Source organism: Nelumbo lutea, chromosome 5 (genome assembly GCF_056320005.1).
Source record: "Nelumbo lutea isolate HS-2025 chromosome 5, American lotus-T2T, whole genome shotgun sequence".
In the NCBI taxonomy this organism is placed as follows: Eukaryota; Viridiplantae; Streptophyta; class Magnoliopsida; order Proteales; family Nelumbonaceae; genus Nelumbo; species Nelumbo lutea.
The window spans coordinates 49,730,495-49,740,537 of record NC_142688.1 but is presented as its reverse complement, the minus strand read 5'-3'; the positions used below and the strand labels follow the sequence as shown (position 1 = coordinate 49,740,537).

Here is a 10,043-nt window from a genome sequence, read left to right as displayed (position 1 = left end):
CAAATTGTAATAGAAATAGAGGAGAAAATAATTATGGTTTTTAATACATATTCATACACACGTGTATTGTATGAAAATGGAGAGTAAGTGTGAGACGGTGAAAGGACCCTTAGACTCCATACATTCCTCTACCTACCTATCTATCTATCTATCTATCTATCTATAAGAATGGCCATGTCAGATGCCCTCTTCTTGTTCCCTTACTCCAACCGTGAGCTCCTAATCTGTTCTGATAATTCCTTTCCTTGCTATCTTAAAAAGCAACCTCAGCAGTCTCCTATTCCTTTCCCACCTTTCTCAAGTTGCCACCTCAGCAATCTCCCCCACTCCCTTTCCCACCCTATTCATAGTCAATTACGCTTCATAGTCGTGATATAATAGGAATATACCAAAAATAATTCTCACTCTACATAGGAAACCTTCCATCCCTATCCCACTATGAAATCTTTTTTTTCCCTCTCAAAATGATTCATTTGCTTCCACATCCTATCTTGGAGATTTCAAGTTTGCGTTTACAAGTTAAAAACAGCTAAGGGCAGAGAAACCAACGTTTTCACTTTATTATTCTCATCTTAGATTAAACCATCTTCTTCTTGCTAACATCCGCATAAAAGAATTTCATCATGTATGTTCATATTTTTTATTATTGTTCTTCTTCTGGACATTAAAATAGGGGCTTTGTCCCCAAAGTCTTTCTCAATATGTATAATAGAACATACTTCGGTTTTGAAGGTAAACCACCACATCAAATATATTTTTTTCATTCAAAGTTTATGTATTCAACCAGTTCATTTCTATGGTAATATAAAGATCTACTTTGGTTTTAAGGTAAACCACCACATATCAGTTATTTTTATTTTTATTTTTATTTTTTGCGTTCAAAGTTTCTTTGCTCAACGAGATTATTTCTATGTTAATATACATCGCGTTGAAGTTTCTACTCATGTTCAAAATTGAATCAGGTATGTTGTCCTCCTAATTTTCTTCTTTTTCCTTCATGTTCATATGATAAAATGCTTAAGACAGTTAAATAAATTAAAATAGTTTGCTGAACAAACTTTATTTGCCTTCATGCCTTGTTTATCATTCCTCCTCTTAAAAAAGGGTTAGAAGGATAAACATGTTTGAAGAGCTGAAAACTTGATTAAACATGGCTGTACTTGTTATAATTGCTGGCTGAAAATTAAGAAAAAAAAAATTCCAACCCAACTTGAGAACTAGTTTATTGGTATTTTGAAATCTAAATTTTTGGATCGATCTTGCACTGAATTCGGGTCAGATTTGAAATCCAAATTTAAAACTGATCATACCTGATATGGAGTCTATAGTATGCAATTCCTAGAGTGGCGATTCGCGCCCAATATCAGACCCAAATTGGCCTCCAACTGAAGATGGCATAGTTGTATGTGTGAAGCTGATTCAACAACACCATTTTAGTGTTTGGATAAATATATCTTTGTGAACCTAGTATCCTCTGATGTTTTTCTTCAAAAACACAGCTGAGGACTGATGAAAATCAGCCCCTACCACAACTGATTCGACCTAGGGATTTTGGGTACAAAGGAAGAAGAGAAAGAGAGCATGAGAATTGAGGAAAATGATAGTTCGCCCCTCCCTCTTACTCCCTTATATTGGACACTCTCCTAATCCTATTAAGAGCTAATGCAAATCAATTTTAGATTAGGACTTAATCCAAATTAGATTTGGATTAGCACATTATCTTCGTAAGAGAATGGGTGCTCTATACCCGTATCCAAGTTAGATTTGGATTAGGAATTAGGCTTGAATATTGTGTGGAGTGGAACCCACAAAGGTCTCAGGCAAGTCTACAAGGGTTTGGCCTATCCCTAGAAGGTGATAGGCCAAATTCACTACTTATGGGCAGTGAGCCCCTAAACCTAACAAGTTGGATTCATTTTGGGTGCAACATTTAAACATAAGTGATCATTGGATTCAGCCATCCTATGGAAACCCAAGATATTGGAATGATGTAAGATAAAACCCATCAAGTTATCAAGTTATTAACCCTCTAATGGTTTGTTTCCCTGAATCTCTCAGTCCATAATGATCAAAACACTGCTCACAGGAAATGACCTCTTTCTTGACTACAAAATGCAATGCCACACTTTCTGGTCAAATGGATTCTAGTATTAAAACTTTTTTCAGAAAATAGCATAAACAAATTTTACAAGTTTGATTTCAAATATGGACAAAATCCTTTATCGATAGTTTTAGGTTTCTATCAGAGAGAGTGTAAACCTGGATATTCACTTTGTTTAACAAAGGGGCCAACCCTACCACTATGATCGCTAACTCAAGTAATTTCCTAAACTACTTTAGCATGCCTAGGTATTTGACCCTTGATGGATCTTACTAGACCTGTTCATGGGCCAGGCCGGGCTTTTACTCATCATTAATGGAAATATGCTAGGCTCGAGCCCGGCCCTGATAAAAAGCTCGAAGACCAAGCCCGAGCCCGAAGCCCGACCTAATAAAAAAAATTACAATTTTCCCTATTCAAATTAGAATAAAAAATTTAGATTTTTTTCCTATTTAAATGAACAATGGGCCTACAAGATGGTTTTTTCCCTTTCTTTTACGTTTTAAAACACAATTTTACATTCTTAAATCAAAAAATTTATTCAAATGGACATAATCACATAACCCATTTTTAAGTCTAATTTTAGGTCGGGCCGGGCCAGGCTCGGGCTGGGTTATTTTGATAAAACCCGAGCCCAGCTCAAATTTATTGCGCGCCAGGCTTTTTGGCCTAAGTTTAAGCCCATGGGCCTATAAACATGTTCAAACCCGTCCAGGGACCAGGTCGGCCCGTCGGGCCACCCGACCCATGAATAGGTCTAGATCTTACTAGTTGACATATCAAAAGTAACTCAATCCAAGACCTAGTACAATATTGTAATCAAGTTTGGGGTTAAAGAAACTTTCCAATTTTTCCCATCTATCTTCAAGGTTCATGGCAAAACTAGAGATGGGTTCAGGTTAAGTGTTTCTTTCAAACACCCACTGACTATGCTTGGGGTCTATCAAATGGATAAAAACATTCTAAACTAACATAAGTCTTATAAGTGTATAGTTTAAGGAGTAATTCATAGAAATACACCAATCTGAACATAAAACAATAATGTACTTATATTATTCATATACAAATATTTGTGTACATCAATTTGATTAAAGCTAAGGGCATGTGCTATCTAATAGAAAAAAGTTTGATATTTTTTTTTCTTGCATTTAGATAGCATCCACTAAGCCTACAAGTCGGGCCGGGTTAAGTCGAGTTGAGGCCAATCCAAAGTTCTAAACCCCCAACCCTAACCCTAACCCAACCCGATCTACCCAACCCTAACCCTACCCCTAACTAAATTCCTTCAACCCTAGCCCAACCCAACCAAACCTTTTTTCCATCCCTTAAAATCTCATAAAACTATTTAATCTCAAACTATCTTATTAAGGTTTTAGTCTTTTCATTTGGGATTAAGTAAAGTAATTATCTTAAAAGAAAGACATGATAGTATGTAGTGAGGGCTATACAACTATCATACATCCAAACAAATCAGTGTATGATATATAGCATATACATTATATATATAATATATATAGCATATATTTATATATGACATATACTATAGAGTTGGGTTGGGTGCCCAATGGATCAACCTTAATCCAACCCAACTTTTTCGGGTTATGTTAGGGTTGGGTTCGAGCCAACCTGGCCCAAGTTGCAACCTTAGCATCCATAGCCATTTTCAGATTAGAATAGTGGAGAAAAAACAGTGGATACAATATGGGTTTTTGACGAACCTGTTTTTGTATCAGGTGAAGTAAACAATGAAAATGGATCAAAGGTGACCCATTTTTGGCACTATTTGTCATTGCATTTTCTTATAAAACAATTAATGTAATTAAATTAACTAATGTAGAGTGGATGATAGGAGAGGTGCCCATTCATGTAATTCAGTTTACTTTAATTTACTATCTTAATTAAATAATTTGGTTTAATTAATGTACGCCTCTTTAAGGAGAGGGGTGCCCATTATTTCATTTATTTAATTTACTTATTTTACTTAGCTCAATTACTTGATTTACTTACTTCTTTAATAATTTAATTAATGTATTTAAAGAATTATCTTAATTAGTTAATCAGCATAATTAGTTTAATTTACTTAATTAAATTAATCACCCTAACTAATTACATATCTTAATTACTTGATTTAATTACTTCATTAATATAATTAAATTAATAATAGGTAAGATGTATTTAATTTATTTGCCTTTATTTCTTAATTAATTAATTAAGTTTGTTTAGTCTCTAAATCTATTTAACTAATGTTAATAAATAAATGTACATTCATTTATGAATAAACCTTAATTAGTGGTTCAAGAGTTGGGTTGGGTGTTTGTTCAACCTAAGTCCAATCCGGAGAGTTGGGCTAACTTACACCCAAGTTCAAGTTTAAATTGCTGAAATTTGATGCACTCAGGTTAGACCTGGGCTCAAACCAAGCTCGGGTTGGTCAATGAACCCACCTAAAATTTGATATAAATGTATATATTTTTGTTTACACTAGTTGGGACCCGTGAGATGCACAGGTTTTGTTAAACCAAATTGAAGCAGGATCTTATGGCATTTTCATTTGGGTAGAGCTGGTTCCTATCCAATCCAAACAATGTTTTTAGGTGACTTATTTGTCTATGATTAATTTAAACTATTTTTTACTTTAAATTTAAATTGAATTTAACTATTATAAATGCTATTTGAATGGATTCTAGACCAATAATAATTAATTTTGAATTACTAACATTTTAACGTTTAGCTGAGTTATATAATACTTAATTATAATTATAATTTGCTTAAGTTATTGATGAAATGCTAACTAGCTTATTTTTCATTTTATTAATATATTTATATTAATTAATTATATTTTTAATTTTCCTATGTTTTAAATTAATTAAGTAGTAACACGTTTTATTATTTACACTAATTAAATATTTTAATTCAATTTTATATCTAATCATATGTTATTATTATTAATATTAATCACTAACTAATATTATTTGATGTTAATTCCTAAACATGTCTAAAATAAACTAACCTAGCACCGAAGAAGAAAGGCTCTCATAACCAAAGCACAGGAAAGTGCCAACTTGGCACATTTCATTTTAATATAGATACAAATATTTTGCATTCATGGGGAGACATTTCCAATGTGTCGCTGGCGCAGGATGTCCTCATACCTTTGGCTTGTTGCAACAACATATCCTGACTCCATGTATTCAAGTTTCAACTATGTTCAGCTTGGGTTGAGGCATTTTTTTTTCTTTTCGGTTAATCAATACAACCTTGTCCAACAGGTTTTTAGAGGGTTCAAATTAATATAACAATATTGCCATAAATAAAATAATAAAATAGAAAGGGAATTTGTCTAAAACTCACCATGACTTTTCAGCATTTCTCCTAAACTCACCACAACTTTTCAAAACGTCTAAAACTCACCATATCAGTAAGTTTTTATTTTCCAAAACTCACTTTCCGTTAGTGCACCATTAATTTTTCTTAACAGAGGTATCCACATCAGCATAAATAACAACTTTTATGACCAAATCACCCTTGAATAATGAGTTAGAGGAAAATGGTCTTTTCATTTTTCAATTTTCTTTTTTTTTTACATTTTTAGTGTTTTGTTATAATTTCTAATGTTTTTCATAATTTCTGTTTTTTTACATTTTTCTATTTTCTACCATCTATAAAATTTCTTGTATTTTTTGTTATTTATTTGCAATTTCTGTGTTTTTCTATAATTTTGGTGTTTTTTCTACAATTTTTATTTTCTGATTTTGTTTTTCAATTTCTATAGTTTCTATAATTTGAAAATAATTTTTTATTTTGTGTGCAATTTCTATAATTTTTTATATTTTTTGTAATTTCTGTGTTTTTATATGTATTTTATATTTGAAAATATTTTTTGAACTTTTTCCCTTTTTTTCATGTCTAAATATTAAAATATATGTATATATTTTTTATATTTATATATGTATATATTTTTTATATTTATATATGTATATATTTTTTATTTTTCTATAAAGGTTAAAATGGTAATATATTAACAGTCGTTAGTCTCTTTAATGTCCAGTGACATGGTGAGCTTTTGACAATTTCCCAAATAGAATATATATATATAATTTTCCCATTTTTTGTATATTTCTTTTCATGTCATTTTGAAACAACCAATGAGATGCACTTTCCCAATAACCTAAATAATTTCTTCTCCTAAAATTTATCCTAAATTACCTCCCCCACTTTCTCTAGAATTATCTCTAATTCCTATTTATCTCCACAATTATCTCTAATTTACTAGAGAGTTTCTCTCATAAATTATCTTTAATTCCTATTTATCCTCTCCCCTACTTTTTATCTATATCTATCTAAAGAAAGTTTGGATTAAAAAATTTAAGAATTATTTAAATATTCTAACAAAATTATACAAAAAAAATTTTATATTTTTACAAAATATATCATGAAATTATGTACTAACAATTTAAATTATGTTTTTTTCTGAATTATCAATTTAAATGCTTTTCAAATATTTAATAATATGTAATAGCTTTAAATAAATAAAATTCAAATAACAAAAAAAATTAAATATTTTATAGATTATTTTAAATATTTAAATAACTAAATATTTATCATAACTATATTTTAAATAGTTAAAATAATGAAATTATCTAATAAATAATTTTATATTTTTACAAAATATATCATGGAATTATGTACTAACAATTAAAATTATGTTTTTCCGGATCATCAATTTAGGTGGTGTTCAACACTGTGTACATCTCATGGATGGTCCCATCCATGGGATGAACACCCATTCTGTAGGCTATGGACGGGGCCAATCCACGTCCACACTCCAATTTCTCATCCATGGCAAAATCTCGTGGTTAAGGAATGTCCACATTTGATTTTTGATCCCCTACTTCACACTTTCCCTAAAACGCTGGAACCCTATTATCTGTTTCACATTTTAATATTGTTGTCAATAAAATATTAATTATTTTTCTTATTTTTTTAAATTTTAATGTTTTATCAATAAAATAATATTTAAAATATTTAAAATATATTTTTAAAAAATTAATAAATTTACTATTGTTTTTATAGAAAAATAATATTTATTGGTTAATATTAATTCATTAATGCATTTTCAATATATTTATCATATAAAATGCAAAAATTAGATATTTATGATTAACTATGTAGGTCAATGTTTTCGAACCACAGTTTACTCAGACGGTCAAACCGTTCAGCCCGGGAACCATCCAGGCAAGCGGTTCTGTTTTACCCCAAACCCGGTTTTTGGCCAAAGACCATTAAAAAGTCAACAACCTGTTGACCCGAGTGGTCAAACCGTCGACCCGTTCAATAGTTGTTATGGCCCACGCATAGGATCTCGTCACGGGTTAGTTCACGGGGAGAAAGCCCTGCTTTCCCTTGCGCCTTCCCTTGCGTGCAGATCCTATTGTGGAAACTGAATGGGTGATTTGTCCAAGAGACCACCCGAACTCTCCTAATGGGGTGATTTTTCCAAGAGACCACCCGAACTCTCCTCACTCTTTTCTTGACTGGAAAACTGAATACCTTTACTTCAATTCGTAGCTCCTTAAATAGGAGATTATAGAGGGAAATTCCTTGTTGGATTCAGCTAGGCTAGGGTAATCCAACTCAAACTAAAACTCCTAATTACCTACTCCTAATGGTAACACAACTCTTACTTAAGAAGATAAAATAAGATAAGGATAAGGGATAAGGGAAAAGGAATGGTGTAGCTGGCAGCGAGTTGGCGAGCAGAGCTGATGTGGTAAGATAAGTGTGAACCCACCTTGATGAGCTATTATGTGGGCCCTGCCCTACTGCTGCTGTCGGGCGGTGTGCGCATCTCGCGGTGCTTTTGCTGTGAGGTGCGTTTTGCTGCCTAGTGCTGCTGTCGTGCGGTGCGTGCTACACATTGCCGGGCGGTGGGTGCTGCATGCTACCAGGTGGTGCGTGCTACGCGCTGTCGGGCGGTGCGTGCTGCTGTGTGGCACTGCCGGGTTGTGCATGCTGCATGCTGCTTGCTGTCAGGTGGCGCGTGCTGCTGTGCGGCGCTGCTGGGCGGTGCTTGCTGTTGTGCGGCCTACTGCATGCTGCTGCTTATGACTACGCCACAGTGCGCCGTCGATCGGTGTGTCCATAACATCACACCCCTCCTGGACAACGAGCTTGTCCTCAAGCCTGAATTTCGGATACGTGGCTTGGAAGCTGGTTCAGTCCACATGGCTCAAATCTAGAAGGCATGAGTAGGATGTCTGTACCAGCAATAATTCGATGGGCCATTTTCACAGAGAAACCAACCCAACCCCTGACTTTGTCATGGTGTTGACTCTCAAAATGTTTGAGAAGCTACTCCCGGTCAAGTCTCCCAGTGCCCAACATGACTAGTTGTACATCCTGGTCCGCCATCCAAAGAATGGATTCAACAATGAGATCAACGCCCTTCTGATGGTCAAGCCTGCCAATGAACCCAATCAGAGGAACATTCTCCCAAAGAGGAAGACCAAGCTCCCTTTGTAGAGCTGCTTTGCATTGAGGCTTGCCAGTCTGAAGAGTCTCCGCATAGTAATTGGTGTAGCCATCCGATGCCTGGTAAACATCAAACTGTGGATTCCCTTCGTTTGCATCAATCCCATTCATGATGCCCTTCAGCTTCCAATCACACTTATTCATTATTTGATGTAGACCCCAGCCACCTTCTTTAGTTTTTAGCTCCCAGGCATAACCATGGCTTACAGTGACTACACGATCTACTGCTTTTAGGCTAGCTGCAAGGACATTGAAGTGTTCCCCACCCCTGGGTCATGTAGTTTGAAGTAGTTTTGTGGAAGATCCACATAACGAAAATTGCGTACTAGACCACGACCCAAGTGTGCTATGTTGTGGATCACAAGAACGCACCGGGTATGCTTACAGAAAAGAACCTCAAGAGCAGCCTCCCTATCCTGCCCATCCACCTTATATCTCTTGCGCACTCCTGTTTCTTGGGCTTCTGCACAGTTACCATACTGTGGTGCCACAACCATAACTCTATGTCCACGCTGAGCCAAAGCCTTTGGTAAAGCCCCAACAACATCGCCAAGCCCACCTGTCTTCGACCAAGGAGCGCATTCTGCAGGTACCAATATAATGTTCGTGACATTGTCCCGGCCAAAGGAGGAGACTTTACAGTTTCATCCTCCGTGCGCTGATCCTTGGGAATAACTGCGGCTATAGGGGCAACGATCTGCTGTTCGCTGGATGCCTTTGCCCAATCTGGACGACGACTATTTGTGTTGGCGATTCCTTCAAAACTCCTTTCTTTGTTGGAGAGGAATGCTTCCAGCCAGCGTCGCAGCTCCCGAACATCTTCCTTGACTTCATGAACCTCCATGCTAGTTTCTGCTAGCCTATGTTCCAGTTCGTTGACCTTGGATGATAGTTGCTCCATATCGCCCGTGACGTTTGGCTCTGATACCAAATGTTATGGGCCCACGTATAGGATCTCATCACGGGTCGGTCCACGGGGAGAAAGCCCTACTTTCCCTTGCACCTTCCCTTGCGTGCAGAGCTTATTGCGGAAACTAAATAGGTGATTTGTCCAAGAGACCACCCGAACTCTCCTCACTCTTTTTTTGACTGGAAAACCGAATACCTTTACTTCAATTCGTAGCTCCTTAAATAGGAGATTACAGAGGGAAATTCCTTGTTGGATTCGGCTAGGCTAGGGTAATCCAACTCAAACTAAAACTCCTAATTATCTACTCCTAATGGTAACATAACTCTTACTTGAGAAGATAAAATAAGATAAGGATAAGAGATAAGGGATAAGGAATGGTGTAGCTGGCGGCGAGTTGGTGGGCATAGCTGATGTGGTAAGATAAGTGTGGACCCACCTTGATGAGATGTCATGTGGGCCCTGCCCTATTGATGCTGTCGGACGGTGTGCGCGTCTCGCGGT

General features: G+C 35.6%; 1 pseudogene; it reads right to left on the bottom strand.

Moving 5' to 3' along the window:
• Nucleotides 1-8,278: 8,278 nt before the first annotated feature.
• Nucleotides 8,279-9,533, bottom strand: LOC148852290 (granule-bound starch synthase 2, chloroplastic/amyloplastic-like; annotated as a pseudogene).
• Nucleotides 9,534-10,043: the final 510 nt, after the last annotated feature.